This window comes from Gopherus flavomarginatus, chromosome 1 (genome assembly GCF_025201925.1).
Source record: "Gopherus flavomarginatus isolate rGopFla2 chromosome 1, rGopFla2.mat.asm, whole genome shotgun sequence".
Lineage (NCBI taxonomy): Eukaryota > Metazoa > Chordata > Testudines > Testudinidae > Gopherus > Gopherus flavomarginatus.
The window spans coordinates 180922867-180938529 of NC_066617.1; the positions used below are offsets into that span (position 1 = coordinate 180922867).

The 15663-nt window shown below is 41.2% G+C and overlaps 1 protein-coding gene across 4 annotated transcripts in view; it reads right to left on the reverse strand.

Moving 5' to 3' along the window:
* Positions 1-15663, reverse strand: part of HTR1F (5-hydroxytryptamine receptor 1F) — a 214457-nt gene that overhangs the window by 125175 nt on the left and 73619 nt on the right. For 2 of the 4 annotated variants that reach the window (XM_050960598.1, XM_050960572.1), the window contains exon 2: positions 1993-2126. The gene's annotated coding sequence lies outside the window, so the exon portion shown is untranslated. Of the gene's footprint in view, positions 1-1992; positions 2128-15663 lie in introns of those variants that run through there. The other 2 variants (XM_050960581.1, XM_050960591.1) reach the window with 2 other exon arrangements.

Genomic DNA, 15663 nt, shown 5'->3' on the forward strand with positions numbered 1-15663 from the left:
ACTTTCTCTGGTAAAGATTTGCAGGATAGTAACATATTGTTGACCAACTTTACACAACATTAAGGACCAGATCCTGATTCTGCTTTCCTGCTGTGGCACAGTTTCTTCAGTTAGGCAAGGCAGGTTTGGGCACTCTGGGCCAGATTTGCTGACTAACAGTTAGACACCTAGATGCCTTTAAAAATCTGGCAAAGGTGCTAATGAAACACTGCGAAGGTACTCACTGAATTTAGAATTGCAGACTCAGTCACACGCTTATTTAAAGTAAGTACATTTTGCAAAAGACATTATGAAAAAGTAAAAGCCATTTGAAGCCTGCTAGTGTATTTCTTTAAATGTTCTAATGTTTGCGAAATATTTTGAAAATAAAACAGTCTCCTGCCTAGCATGGATTACTAGCCTACAAAATGTAATTGTCAGCAATATTGTGTATTTTAAAATGTAACACTAGAGCTCCCTCTTTCAAGGCTTGAGTTCAGTGTTCAGCATTTATACAACTCTACAAAGACCTGAGCAAGGTAGAATGGCGCAGAGAAGACTGAGGGCAACACTGCTGCAGAAATGTGCCGAATGTGTTCCCTCAGCACCTGCTACTATATGCCATTAGGCACATGGAGGGTGGCTTTCAACAGCCACAAACTGGACATGATCAGGAGAGTTTTATGACAACAGTTAGCCAGGCTTCAGCATGGAAGAGCTTGGGTAAAACCTTTCTTCATCCCCTTCCTACTACTGTAGTCTCAAAGGACAAGGGAGAATTTGGTCCTAAATTAAAATACAAGAAACAACCAGAGCCAGGATATTTCAGTGGGTCTCTTAAAATAATTGAAACATCTTTAAAAAGCTGGCTTAAAAGTGGGGAAATGAATTCTGATCTGGTATGAGCCCCTCTATACTGAATGTCAACCCAAAGTAAGATTTTATGGCCAAAATAATTTCTACACTCTGGCCAGATATTCCATAGGCTTCACCTCACCTTTCTAGTCAAAGCTCTACCCCAGCCAAACTCTAGATTGTCTTTTTACAGGCCTGTCACCTGCTGCCTCTGCTCCTCCCATGCTTCTCTCTTAAACAAGCCATTCTGATACCTCGTACTCATCTTCACACCTTCTTTCATGATGCTATTTATGCCTGATGTTCCATGTCCCCACTTCCATTGCAAGTGGCCAACTTTCTTTATGCAAATCTGGCCTAAAAACACACACACTTTTTTCTGCAATGATAATCTCCTTAAGGAAAGAAGGCTTTGAGAATCTTCTAGATGCCATAGTTGCTCTTTGGAAATCAAACCATCAATTCATCGTCCAGTGTATGTCACATCATCACTCTGGGTTGATTTTCTTTACTAATTTACAAGGCAAGTCAGTCTCTTGGAACATGGACCAGATGTTCCAGTCTGCTGTGTGCAGCATCAAGTACAACAAACCTCATCGGTGATCTGTCAGGAGAACACTAATAGAGCCTTATTGCTATGCTATGAGAAAACAGGTTAAGTCCTGGTCCATGTATCAAATCCAAGTCCACATTTCAACTCCATGTCAGATTATGACCCTTGCTAGAACAATCAGTAAAACATATGTTCAATCAGTAACTTTATGATTTTAGAGTTATTAACAATCCAGGTATATCATATCATTTCTGGGACAGTTATCCCTATGAACAGATTACAAAGAGATTTACCATAAATTGTTTGAATGAGGACTTTTGGAATCACAGTTAAGTGATTTACAACCCAGGTAATTTTTCTTAAGGCAGGATCCCCCAGGGTATAGGAAAAGGCTCTTTAGAAAAATCTCCATTTCAAAATCCTACATATTCTCTGTTTTCTTGTTTCAGAAGGAGAAACCAACATTTTAACAGCTGATCATACTGGTTTAAACCACGACATATAATTCTATACAAACTAACCCAAACTCTTTTTATACAAAGGAAGCTCATTTAAGATCTGCCTAATATCCTGGTATTCCCAATTAATGAGTTATGTCACCTTACCTTTAGATAGAAAGCCCAGCGCAAGCACGTCTGCATCTGCCTCCATCTCCAGATTGAACACATCATTTCCGTGGCTCAACAAGCCTTCGAGTGTCTCCTCCTTCCCACATTGAAAGTTTATTATCTCAAATCTGCTAAGAAACAAATAAATAAAATTGTCAGTTCCCACTTTCCCCACTCCCAGCAAAAACGGTGATGTTGTGAGGACAGTGGACCTAATGGGAAGCAAACGAAAAAGGTCTGTGAAACGCATGCAATATGAAAGGCAGGTCTTTCGCTATTTAACCATAGCAACTGCAACAATTCCATGACAGACTGGAAGGGATTTTCTTACTCTGCAGAGGATGCTAAATGAGACTTCTAAAATGGTATCCTCCATGAAGATAATTATGTGGGGGATGGGGGGACACATTCAACTATACATGAAAGCTACAGCTGTATTAACACTTCAGCTGGCAGCACAATTTGCTACAGAGCAGAAGACATGGATTCAGTATCAAATACAGGATTTCTCTCTTCCCCAAAGCCAGAGGGGACACAAAGGGAAGGACAACTTCTGCAGAAGGCAAACAGAAATCATTCTGGGATCCTTCGCTGAGTTTGCCTATCCTGTGGTGTGAGCAAGGACAGTGAACAGAGGAAGGGCATTAAAAGTGGAAACAACTGCATCTTCAAATGACAGGTTGTCCTTACTAGACTGGAATGAGTTTGGGATGAGTGTTCTGTTTTAATTCTAATTTAGAGTAACCACGAAGAAAGTGTCAGAAAGTGACTGGTCAACATAATTATATAAATCCCCAAAACAGGCATGTGGCACATCTTTTTAATAACCATTCACAAAAGTCTACCAGGAGAAAACAAAATCCACAAGGGCAGCAGACTGAGCACAGTATAGAGGGATTCATTATCCTGAACTCCAAGGTTGACAATGTCCAGAGGGCAAGTACAGAGAATGGGAAGCAAGAGCCTATTCTTTAAATGCCAAAATACTCCCTGCCTCAAATCAGACAAAAACAGTCAGCTTTCGATACATGCATTTTGCACAGGCAGAGGAAGCAAAAGAGGAAAGAAAAGGAGAACAGTACAGAGAATAAAAATATTTTAATTTACAAATGTAGGATGAACTGTTAGCAGATCTCATCTGCAATCAAACAGTAGATCATTTCAGAAAACTATTTCAATGAAATTTAATTAAACCCTTAATACTTGGTGGTAAACTGTGAAAAAAATAGACATCTAAATTTGAAAAAAGAATATAAGTGAAATATTAAATATATATGGTCTCCTTTGTGGGTGCAATTTGTACCTACATATTTGAGATCTTAAGTAAATTGCAGAAACAAATCTGACTATGACTGTTGCTCCTCTCATCACCTGATAGGGAGTGCAAATAAGCTGGAGGCACAAGCAATTAATTTTGCAGGCATAAATTGCATCCACCAACAGACTGAAAAAAAGTTCATTAAAAATACACTCATTTTTCTGGAAGAAATTCTATCTAAACATAAAATCAGAAAAATTATGCAGGGAGCTTTCATTTCCCCTCAGCTTTATTACTAACTGCATTTGTAAGAGAAAAGGATTTTTGTTCCATCTGAGCTTTTCTGCTCCTGCTGCTGATTTCCCACCTGAAATCATAATATTCTGTTTGTGACATCTTGGTTAGCTTGTGTGAAGAAGAGCACAGTATGTCATCACTGACTGAGGAGGAGAACTTGAAGTGGGAATATGCAGGAGCAGAAAGACTCCTAAAGAAACAAAGATCTCACAAGCTTCAAGCTCAAACGACTTGTACAGTTTGTTTTAATTTCAGTTATTTTCCTAAAGAAAGGTTGGTTCTCATTGGCTCGTTAAAACATACTGTTTTGCCACTCAATTCTGTATAGGTTTTACCCTGCATTTGATGCTTCTCTTTGCTAACAAGAGTCAATTAGATCCATGAATTTTTATTTATGCAAATAGAGTTTAACACACTTAGACTCTTAATTTTTATTTTTCTATATTATACAATGGCAAAAGATGCATTTCTTCATTACTAGATGATAAATTTTTTACTCATGATTTGCATCAAGCTTTATCTGGATGGAAATTAGAACGCAATTAAAAATGCATGAACAGCCCTGGTCTTTTCCTATTGATTAAATAAAATAAAAACCCTTATATTTGCCAGATACATAAACAAAAAAAGTAACTTTATTAAAACGTTTTGCATTTAAAACTAACTGATTTATTAAACAAAAGTAAATATCATCTGTAGATAGTCACCTAAACTGATTATTTCTGGTCACCATGTCCTTCAAGCTTTTAGAAGTAGCAGCTCTCATCCTCTCACACATAATTCATAGGTTGGAGGAAGACAAGCTTTCCTGCTTTTTCAGCTCTCCCTTGGTTTCTCAAATTTGAATGAACTAATCCTTGAACTGAGTTAGCTGAACAAATTGAAACAAAGAAAATATTCTCTCTGCACCTACAAAAGAGGCTACTGCTGTCAAAAGCAGATTTAGAACTTCAACAAACTCTGGTTCTAGGTGCTTATCCAGTTACTTCCACCAGTGCAGTGATTTGACTCTCTTTAAAATTTGGGCCAAAAACATATACTGCTTAACAATTTGTTTTAATTAATTTAATAGATGACACTGTGTTTAGACTTTAACATAGCTAGTCAATTTCATGTTTAATTTGAAACAGCTTTCTTTTTTTAAGAATCTAAACAAAAATCTGATCTTTTTGATGAAAAAAAGCCCAACAATTTTTATCCATGCTGATCACAAATATTTTTTAAAATCTTGACCCATACTTCCAGTGCTAACGCCTGTGGGGGGTGGGGAGGGGCTGCAGTAAACAACTAACTCTCAACAGCACCTGTTGCATGCAGTACAAAATTGTTTAACTTTCTCATCAGAAATATTTTGTTGTTTAATTTTATGCATTTGACGATATTGCTGAGAGAAGCTTTGTAAAAAAAAATATAAGACAATACTAAGCTTCATCCTAGCATTTTGGTTCATATAGCTTCCAATCCAGCATCTGAAGCACAAAAGGAGTTTTGGATTCACTTTAGTTGGTCAAGAACTGTGCCCAAATTGTTTTATAACTAATAAACTATATTGGTCCATTTCATTGGTATCCAATTTTTGATGCAGACAGGGAACCATAATATGGTTACAAGTGGCATCTCTCAATTTATCAATCAAGTAACCCCTTTACTTGACTAACATTTGTATAGCCAATATATCTCAGTAATTACTGGAGACAGATGTCTTATTTCTCTCCATCTCAGGCTGCAGATCCTAGTAAAGTCTGCCTACCTTAACTCCAAAAAGCAGGATACTGGAATAGATGGAGCACAGCTCTGATCTGATATGGTAATTACTATATTCCAGCATGAGTTTCAGACCACTGAGATCTTATTATCATTTAATAACAGGTTACCACCTACCTATCCTGCAACCATAAACTGGAGACTCAGGCATCTTCAAGGTAACCCTCTTACTATAAATTACAGATATGTAACTTTCCATTTGGTTCAGTGACTGAATCTTATCTCGTCCATCATTGCACTGTAGACTGGATACCCCAATGTGTCTTATTTACTCTCTCAATAAAAGGACTGGAAAGCCCATTGTAACTTCCTTTTGCACCCTTCTTTCAGCATCAGAAACTCTACAACTCTCTGACATACCAGATAGCCAGTGGCACCCCATTCAGTCTACATATAGGGATCAGACCATCAGAGTATCGTTGTCACCAGAGATGGAATTTTACTTTTGTTCCTGTCTGTGTGGCATAGGTGTGCATGCATGAGCTTTCCTTGGCAAACTCCTATGGGAATAAGTCAGAGCAACAGACCAAGAAGTCTAGCAATCTGTTTATACTTGGAAGCCCCCTCCCCAAAATGAAGAGGGCTAGCAGTATTTTACTCTACACAAAACCTTGGATTAGGTGGAATGGAAGTTAACACACACAGGCAGAGGTAACTTCTAATAATTAAAAATATTTGTGCATACTACTATCAGTTAGTAAAATATCCCTATGCACTAGCTTTCATATAAGATTAATGAATACTACAAGCTTCAAGTTTTTACATGAGTCATATAGCTTTGGGAGTGGACAGAAAAGGCTGGCTTTTGAGAGCTTTCCAAAGCCTCGTGCACCTAAACATAAAACTTGCCCCATTAATCTCAAACTTTCAGAAACAAGTCTCTGACACTGCAATCAGATTCACGCGGCCAGACCTTTGTACCTGCACTGAATCCCACAGAAATCTGTGAGTCTCAAAACCTGTGTGTCAGGGCTCACCCATGTGAATCTGACTTTTGAATTGGGACCTATATGCTCCTCTAGGGAAGGACTACACAAAATATTTTGAATAGAAAGAAGTTTATCCCACAAAGCTAACCTCTTACAGAACCACTCTTCCAACCTTAAGTCTATAATATCTATGTTCAGGTAGATAAGTTAACTCATAAGTTTGAGGAGAAAAACACCCCAATTCCCTCCCAGAGAACCACTCACACACATGAACATTACAGAAGTGTCAGTAATTTCAAGGAATATCTGGCCAACTTCCCATAAACAACATATTTTTTTAAAACTGACCATCTAACAATAAGTAAGCAGAGGTGCGAGAGAGAGAGTGGGGGGCAGGGGGCGTGAGACTAAGGGCTTGTCTACACTTACCCGGGGATCGACGTGCAGTGATTGATGCATCAGCGGTCGATTTAGTAGGTCTAGTGAAGACCTGCTAAATCGACCACAGACTGCTCTCCCATCAACTCCTCGATTCCACTAGACCAAGAAGAGTAAGGGGAGTCGACGGAAGAGCTAAACTACATCAACTTGAGTTAAACTATTCAAGTAACTCAAATTGCGTAGCTTAGATTGACTTTTCCCTGTAGTGTAGACAAGGCCTAACAGATGAGACAGTACAACTTGCTAAAATGCTGTCACCTAGTTAGAGACTTTTAGGATCTAGAACTCTATCACTATTTACACATCACCGAGAGAAACAATACACCATGAGTTTCTGGGAATGAATTAAACTTTTTTAAAGAGAAGTAAATCTGTTTTATTGAAGAAAAACTACAATCAGCCAATGTTGGAAACTACATCTCAAAGGAAATAAACACATCACTACTGTGTGGTCTGAGGCTCTTAGCATACATATTAATAAGTAAAACATGATGGAAGCAAAGAATACAGCAGAAAGATAGGAGAGTCTGGAAAGCCTCCAAGTTTAATTGAATAGTCAGATCACATGGCACAAATTTCTGTGGAAGGCATTGAGATGAGGAATTCTGTTTACCATAAATTGAAACAATGTACCTCTGCCCTGCACATCATGCGCAAAACCTCTTACTATCGTCCAGTATAATTTTAAATTAAAAATCTGTACAATACAGCCAGATACCTACAGGCAGTAGAAGAAAGGTCTTTATAATCCAAACATTTTTAAATATACTAAATGCATACCCCAAAAAACATTGACATTTTCAGGCAAAGGATTAATCAAACTGATGTTAGACTGAAAATTTATCATTTCCTTTTCACATTTCCTGTATATGTTTTGCCAGCACATAGAAAATACCTGGTGTTCTTCTGACAGAATTCTAAGGTAGAATGTATTCCATCATAAAACTTTTCCATTGAGGTCTATGAACAGCACAAGCTTTTGAAGCCAAGATTTAATGCTGCAGGAGTTCTGATCAAAGCAGTGAAGTTATGGGCAATATGCAGACAATATTTTGGTTCCACTTTCAGATACTCACCTCTTCAGTGAAAATCCTAAAACTGGGAGAAAAATTCGCCAAGATCTCTTAATATATAATAAGGAAGGAAAATCATGAGGTACAATTTTTTTCCTTTATTGGTCCAGGCTCATGATTTCTTTGTCCTTGGGCTGCACGGAAGGCAAGTTCTTATTTGTCCATCACCATATGGACTAATTCCTCCCCTCTCTGGAAAACCTCTCCCACAATTTTTAAAAGAGTTTCCAAAGCTGTAACATTGAACATAGTACTCAGGACAAACAATAATAAGTTTTACTCTAGAGTTACATTTTCCTGAAATATCCTTCCACGGAGCTCACCATTACTGAACTTCCACTTTTCCTACAAGGGTGGGTAGGAATAGGAAGCCTAGCTACTGAAAGAAAGAAGATGATCAGGTAACAAAGTTTTCCTTTATATATCACATCCAAGCTTGCCATTCCTACAAAAGCAAAGTCCCCAGGAAGGGAACTTTAACCTGTAATGACACCAGAATACTTAAAAGCAGCAAAGAATCCTGTGGCACCTTATAGACTAACAGACGTTTTGGAGCATGAGCTTTCATGGGTGAATACCCACTTCGTCAGATGCATGTAGTGGAAGTTTCCAGGGGCAGGTATATATATGCAAGCAAGAAGCAGGCTAGAGATAATGAGGTTAGTTCAATCAGGGAGGATTAGGCCCTGTTCTAGCAGTTGAGGTGTGAACACCAAGGGAGGAGAAACTGTTTTTGTAGTTGACTAGCCATTCGCAGTCTGTGTTTCATCTTGAGCTGAAGGTGCCAAATTTGCAGATGAACTGAAGCTCAGCAGTTTCTCTTTGAAGTCTGGTCCTGAAGTTTTTTTGCTGCAGGATGGCCACCTTTAAATCTGCTATTGTATGTCCAGGGAGATAGAAGTGTTTTCCTACAGGTTTTTGTATATTGCCCTTCCTAACATCTGATGTGTGTCCATTTATCCTTTTATGTAGGGACTGTCCAGTTTGGTCAATGTACATAGCAGAGGGGCATTGCTGGCATATGATGGCGTATATTACATTGGTGGATGTGCAGGTGAATGAACCGGTGATGGTGTGGCTGATTTGGTTAGGTCCTGTGATGGTGTCGCTGGTGTAAATGTGGGCAGAGTTGGCATCGAGGTTTGTTGCATGGATTGGTTCCTGAGTTAGAGTTACTAGTGCAGTTTCTAGTGAGAATATGCTTCAGGTTGGCAGGTGTTCTGTGGGCGAGGACTGGCCTGCCACCCAAGGCCTGTGAAAGTGAGAGATTGTTGTCCAGGATGGGTTGTAGGATTCCTGATGATGCATTGGAGAGGTTTCAGCTGGGGACTGTATGTGATGGCCAGTGGAGTTCTGTTGGTTTCTTTCTTGGGCTTGTCTTGCAGTAGGAGGCTTCTGGGTACACATCTGGCTCTGTTGATCTGTTTCCTTATTTCCTCGTGCGGGTATCATAGTTTTGAGACTTCTTGGTGAAGATTTGGAAGGTGTTGGTTTCTGTCTGAGGGGTTGGAGCAGATGCAGTTGTACCTCAGTGCTTGGCTGTAGATAATGGATTGTGTGGTGTGTCCGGGATGGAAGCTGGAGGCACGAAGGTAGGCATAGCGGTCGGTCGGTTTTCAGTACAAGGTGGTGTTAACATGACTGTCACTTATTTGCACTGCGGTGTCTAGGAAGTGGACCTCTCACATAGATTGGTCAAGGCCGAGGTTGATGGTAGGGTGAAAGCTGTTGAAATTGTGGTGGAATTTTTCCAGAGTCTCCTTCCCATGAGTCCAGATGATGAAGATTTCATCAATGTGGTGTAGGTAGAGAAGGGGCGTGAGTGGACGAGAGCTGAGGAAGCGTTGTTCCAGGTCAGCCATAAAAATGTTCGCATATTGTGGGGCCATGCAGATGCCCATAGTGGTGCCACTGGTCCGGAGGTATATATTGTCATCAAATTTGAAATAGTTGTGTGTGAGGATAAAGTCAGAGCTCAGCAACCAGTTGTGATGTAGCATCATCAGGGATACTGTTCCTGACAGCTTGTATTCCATCTGTGTGTGGGATGTTTGTGTAGAGAGCCTCCACATTCATGGTGGCTACGATGGTGTTTTCTTGAAGATCACTAATGCATTTTAGTTCTCTCAGGAAATCAGTGGTGTCACAGAGATAGCTGAGAGTGCTGGTGGAATAGAGTCTGAGCAGAGAGTCCACATATCCAGACAGTCCTTCAGTGAGAGTGCCAATGCCTGAGATGATGGGGCATCCAGGATTTCTGGGTTTGTGGATCTTGAGTAGTAGACAGAAAAACCCTGGTTGGGGCTCTAAGGGTAGGTTGATTTGTTCCTGTGTTAGTGTAGGGAGTGTTCTGAGTACATGGTGCAGTTTCTTAGTGTATTCCTCAGTGGGATCTGAGGGAAGTGGCCTGTAGAATTTGCTATTGGAGAGTTGTCTGGTGGCCTCCTTTTGGTAGTCAGACCTGTTCATGAGGACAACAGCACCTCCTTTATCACCCTCTGATTATAATGTCAGGGTGGTTTCTGAGGCTGTGGATGGCATTGCGTTCTGCACGACTTAGGTTATGAGGCATGCAATGTTGTTCTTCCAGAATTTCTGCCTGTGCACATTGGCGGAAGCATTCTATGTATAGGTCCAGACTGTGGTTTCGACTCTCAGGAGGAGTTCATGTGGAATTGTTCTACTGCTGCTGTTGGTGGGAGGGTATCAGTGTGCTGTTCAGTGTTATCTTGAAAGTATTCTTTGAGTTGGAGACGACAAAAGTAGGCTTCCAGATCGCTGCAGAACTTTATCATGGTTGTGGGGGTGGCAGGGCAGAAAGAGTCCCTGAGATAGGACAGACTCTTCTGCTGGGTTGAGTGTGTGGTTGGATAGATTGACGATATTGCTGGATGGTTTAGGGGTACCACTGTTGTGGCCCCACGTGGCAGGTAGGATTTTAGACAGCTTACAGTAGAGAGGTGAAGTGTGTAATGTAGATCTCCTGTCTTATTTTAGTGAAGTCTGTTTGTATGGAAGTTTGGTTACTAATGAGAGTCTCCAGGTTGGAGAGCTCTTTTCTGATGTTTCCCTGTTTACTGCAGAGGATGCTGATCAGGTGGTTCCTCAGTTTCTTTGATAGAGTATGGCATAATCTCTCACTGTGGTCCAGAATACATGTATCTATGAAAAAGTGGTCCCTATTGCTCAAAGCATCTTTCTGTTATAGATGGCATGTGTCATGGCTTGGACATCCAGGTTAGTGTTTTGAGAAAATATGAACTGATAATCAGTGTCTGCCCTGCAGATCTCCTCCTGAGAGGCACAGGAGGATTAAAGTGATCCACAATGTATTTCCTTTGAAGTCAGTAACAATGCTGGATCTGCTCCTGGTGGCAGTGCTGTTTTCTCCCTCTGCTGCTACTCTGTCATAGGATTTGATCTGCCCATAGGTATTCTAACAGAGCAGACCAGCAGCCATAATTTGCCCTCATTTAAGGGTTACAGTAAGCAGTGAAGCTAGCACAGAACCCCCTCCTGGGCTTGTTCTAGTCAGGCCTGCCTACTATATTAAGAGGTAGCAAGAGGAGAAGAATACGTAGGTACTATAAAGAGAAACAAAGAGCCAAGAGAACTGAAGATTTTGAGGCAAGAAGTACCTGTACAAATTGAAGACTCTAGATAGGCAACATTGCTGGAGTAAAAAACAAAAAGATAAATTCCTAAGAGACAGCCCTGAAAAGCAGGCAGGAGTCTCAGTCCAGCTTTTTGCTGCTTTGGGAGCAGAGAAGTCTGTAGGAGGATAGTCTCCAAGCTACTCCCAGAGGTCCCATATTGTCACTCCCTCCAACGCAAGCTAAAGGAGAAGAAACCCCATAGGAGGCGAGACAAAGTTCCTCCTTTACCTTGGTGGATCCTGCGCTTATTGGCGGATTTGCTCACCTCACTGATCTTCCCCTCTGGTGGAACCGACAGTCTGGGTCAACTCCTCCTGTGTCTGATCAGGAGTTGCGAAGTTTGGGGGGAACCCAGGCCCGCCCTCTACTCCGGGTTCCAGCCCAGGGCCCTGTGGATTCCCTGTGGATTGCAGCTGTCAATAGTGCCTCCTGTAACAGCTGCATGACAGCTACAACTCCCTGGGCTACTTCCCCATGGCCTCCTCCAAACACCTTCTTTATCCTCACCACAGGACCTTCCTCCTGGTGTCTGATAATGCTTGATTGTCTGATAATTCCGCAATCCTCCAGTAGCACACCCTCTCAGTCTCAGCTCCTTGCGCCTCTTGCTCCCAGCTCCTCACACGCGCTTCCTCTCCTCTGGCTCCTCCCCACCTGACTGGAGTGAGCTCCTTTTTAAACCCAGGTGCCCTGATTAGCCTGCCTTGATTGGCTGCAAGTGTTCTAATCAATGTAGCTATCTTAATTGGCCCCAGGTGCCTTGATTAACCTAGAGCAACTGCCATTTGGTTACCATGGTCCTAGGGATTTGTTTAGCCTGGGGCTAACATACCTGTTCCTCAGTACTTTACTGTAGCCATCTGGCCTTGCCCCATCACAGAGGACAAGTGGACAAGACTGTGCCAAGAACGGAAGAAAAACAACAAATCACCACTATTCCCTTTGAATGATTAAAGCACTCACCTTCAGAAACTGAGCAGAGCCCTGTTATCTTTGCACAGGATACTTTTGAATCTGCCAAAGCTGCCTGTAGATGCTTGAAAGCACTACAGCCTCAGACTCTTATGCTTTTTAATAGAAGACAAAGCATAGAAGATAAGTAACTTTGTACTTATTTGAAGGGGAGGGCTGCTTTAATATTTTCACATTCTTATGTGCTCCTTATAATTTCTAAATAATAAATTCCAACTGCTATAAAATCAACAGTGGAATAAAACAGCAGCAACATAAGAAAGATTTATGCAGCAGCTCATCCAGCAAGAGCAGCTCACCGAGAAACTGGAAAGGCTTGGAGATTTAAAAGTGTGTGTGAGCGCGCATGTGTGCACGCACATGTGCGTGTGTATAGAAGAAAAGCTATGCAAAAGACAAAAAGAGTTGCTTCTAAGTTGAACAAAGAAGCAAGGCAATGAAACTTACACAAGCAAGAGATTTAAACTCCAGAATTAAATGGAAAATGTGCAAGGGAAATGGGCAAAGAACAGAGAAAGGAATGTAGGGGACATTCACAAGAAATAGGGCAGAAGCATGATGAGCAGGTGCTTAACAAGATCTAGTTTTAACTTTTACCTCTTCATTAATCATAAACTGCAGCCTCCTTTGCAGTTCCCCCAGGAGGTGGCTTTTTGTGGCTGTACTTTGGTACATTCATACCCCAGGGGATTTCTTCTATAGTTTTTATTTCTGTCAAAGTGTTTTTTAAAAATGTTAACAGGCCCATTTGTATCTTATGACGTCAGGCTCTACGTACTTTTGATTTCTACTGCAGTGCATCACTTCATTAGAAGTCAATTAAATTGCACTAGTGTAAACTCAGCATGAGACCAGAATAAGGCCCGGTATTGGTACCTTGTTGTGTTCTCTACTAGAACACCAAAGGGAGGGAGATTTTTATATCTCCATGCAAACAAACTAAATCTGTCACTCAACAGCTAACAACTAGGACTGGCTTTTCATGATCATTGCACCTCATAAATAAATGCTGTTCAATATTTCAAGTACTTCATGTTGCCTGGGTGGTCTTTGCTTTAAAGACTAAATCATTGACCAGTGGTCTCCTCATGAGAAACTGGGACAACACATCATTTAAATGACTATAAATTATGAAAGAAATTCCCTGTTTAAATTTTTTTTCCTACCAAAGGGCTTCCCCCCCCAAAGGCATTTGACATGTTCCTTGGTTATAACTCTATAAAAGAAGCCAAAAAGATAATAGATTTAAAAAAAAAAGATTCTGTTTTATCATCATAATGTCTTAAAGCACCTATCTGAATTTCTTCTTGTAGTTGGGAGTCTGTGGAGAAGTTATTATAAGTAGGTCTCCCTGAAAACACCCCATTTCCTTAGGGCAGGGGTTCTCAAGTTTTTCCACAGTACAGACCATATCTTAGTACAAGATTGCCTCAGTGAGCTTCTCCCCCATCTAGCCATGATCTTCTTCAGAACCATACAACAAAAAACTCAGCTGTTGCTTAAAGCAAGTCAACCTCATGAAAATAATCTCACTCTTACCTCTCAAGTCATTTTGTTCAACTCATGCTATCTATCCACCTGCATGATCATAAATGTAAGTGCTTTCTTGGACTGGCACAAAAAGAGTACGCACGAACATCAGAAGTAAACCAGATCACAGAAAAAGCCCAACACCATTTTGTTTTGTCTCCATCCAGGTCCCCCAGCCGACCCATGGCTTGGACCTTACCATTCACCAGCTTCACAAGAGGGGTAAGAAGGGCTATAAGAATGAGGGGGAGGTGGCTCTCTGCTGTACTAATCATAGGAGTCCCCTTCCCACATTCTGTTCCTTTATCCAGTACCTCCTTTTAAGTCCTTTATCAGTCCATTTATCTGGTCACTGGCTGCCTGCCCTATGGAGGACCTGCACTGAACATCTGCCACAAGGAGGTGCCAGCCATTTGCTTGGCTGCCTCTCCCCTCCCGCCAGGTGGGGTAACAACCTCCTTCTTCTCTGTGCCCCTGGAACCATGCTGTTTTCAGTGCTGTCTGCTGCTTTTCTGCAGCCATGCTTTCTTGGAGCCATGCTGCTTCCACATGGTCCTGCAGCAAGCCTTAAAATCCCAACCTGTTTCTGTTCTGCCCAGCCTGTTCCTGGCTTCCTCGCTGGTTGGACATAGAGACTTGCCCCACCCAGGTTTCGTACCTTTATGCACATTCCGGGGGTGGCCAGGGGGTGGGGAGGCGAGTCATTGCTGCAAAGCATCTTTTGCAGCAGTTTCTCACCTTCCTCCTCTTTCCTCCACCCCCAACCACAAAGCAGAGCTGCCCTTCTCTGGGTAAGCCCAGATAAATTCTGCCCCACTTGTGGTGCAGCCAGTTTTTGACAACCAACAGTAAATTCCTTTTTGGAAATGATGCAGATTGCGGTGCACTTATTACTCCAGTCCTCCAACACTGACAAATTATAACACAGAGCCATTGCCAGACTGTGTCTGATGAGTTTTTAGCAATCAAAATTAAATCACTGTCTTCTCATGGATTATCCCACTGCAACACAGGCTGACAGCATCACCAGACAAATATTTCCCAGTTTCAAAGCAAAACTTTGAGTAGTTTTTTTTTTTATGCACCCATAGCTTCATGAGTCAAAAGATTGGGGTATTCAAAGTGCATTGTGGGACAAATCCGGACCACCAGACACTTTTGAATGGACTGGAAATCTTTTTATTTACTTATCATAATCATTATTGTTATTTTATTCTGCAGTCTGGACCCTGACTGTCCCTCGACCAAGAAATTTTGACCTTGACAAAAATTGATTACCTCTGTCTTACATGCACCTCCCAGGATCAAGGCCTAGAGATGACCATAGCCCAAATGCATGGAGTCCCCTGTTCTAATCACAACACTCCTTCCCTGCATAGCCTTAAGCAAGTCATTTAAATCCTGCCTCAGTTTCCCCGTATGTAAAATGTGATGACAATACCCACATATCTTGCTCACAGAAAAACTGAAGACTTTACTAATTAGTTAAATGTTTGTAAAGCACTTTTATGATTAAAAAACCACCACCACCACCATGGCTGCAAAGCATAAAGGCAGATACAACAAGAGCTTGCAAATCAAGAGCTTGCAAATCAAACAAAGCATCACAGAAGGGGAGTTCAATCAATAGAACACAGCATCCGATCCCAATCTGCAAACATGGATAAAGCAGGTATCTGAAGATTTTCAGGGCTCAATCGGTTGGAAGTTTAAGAACGATTATTCTCTAAAATACCAATCCAAGTCTC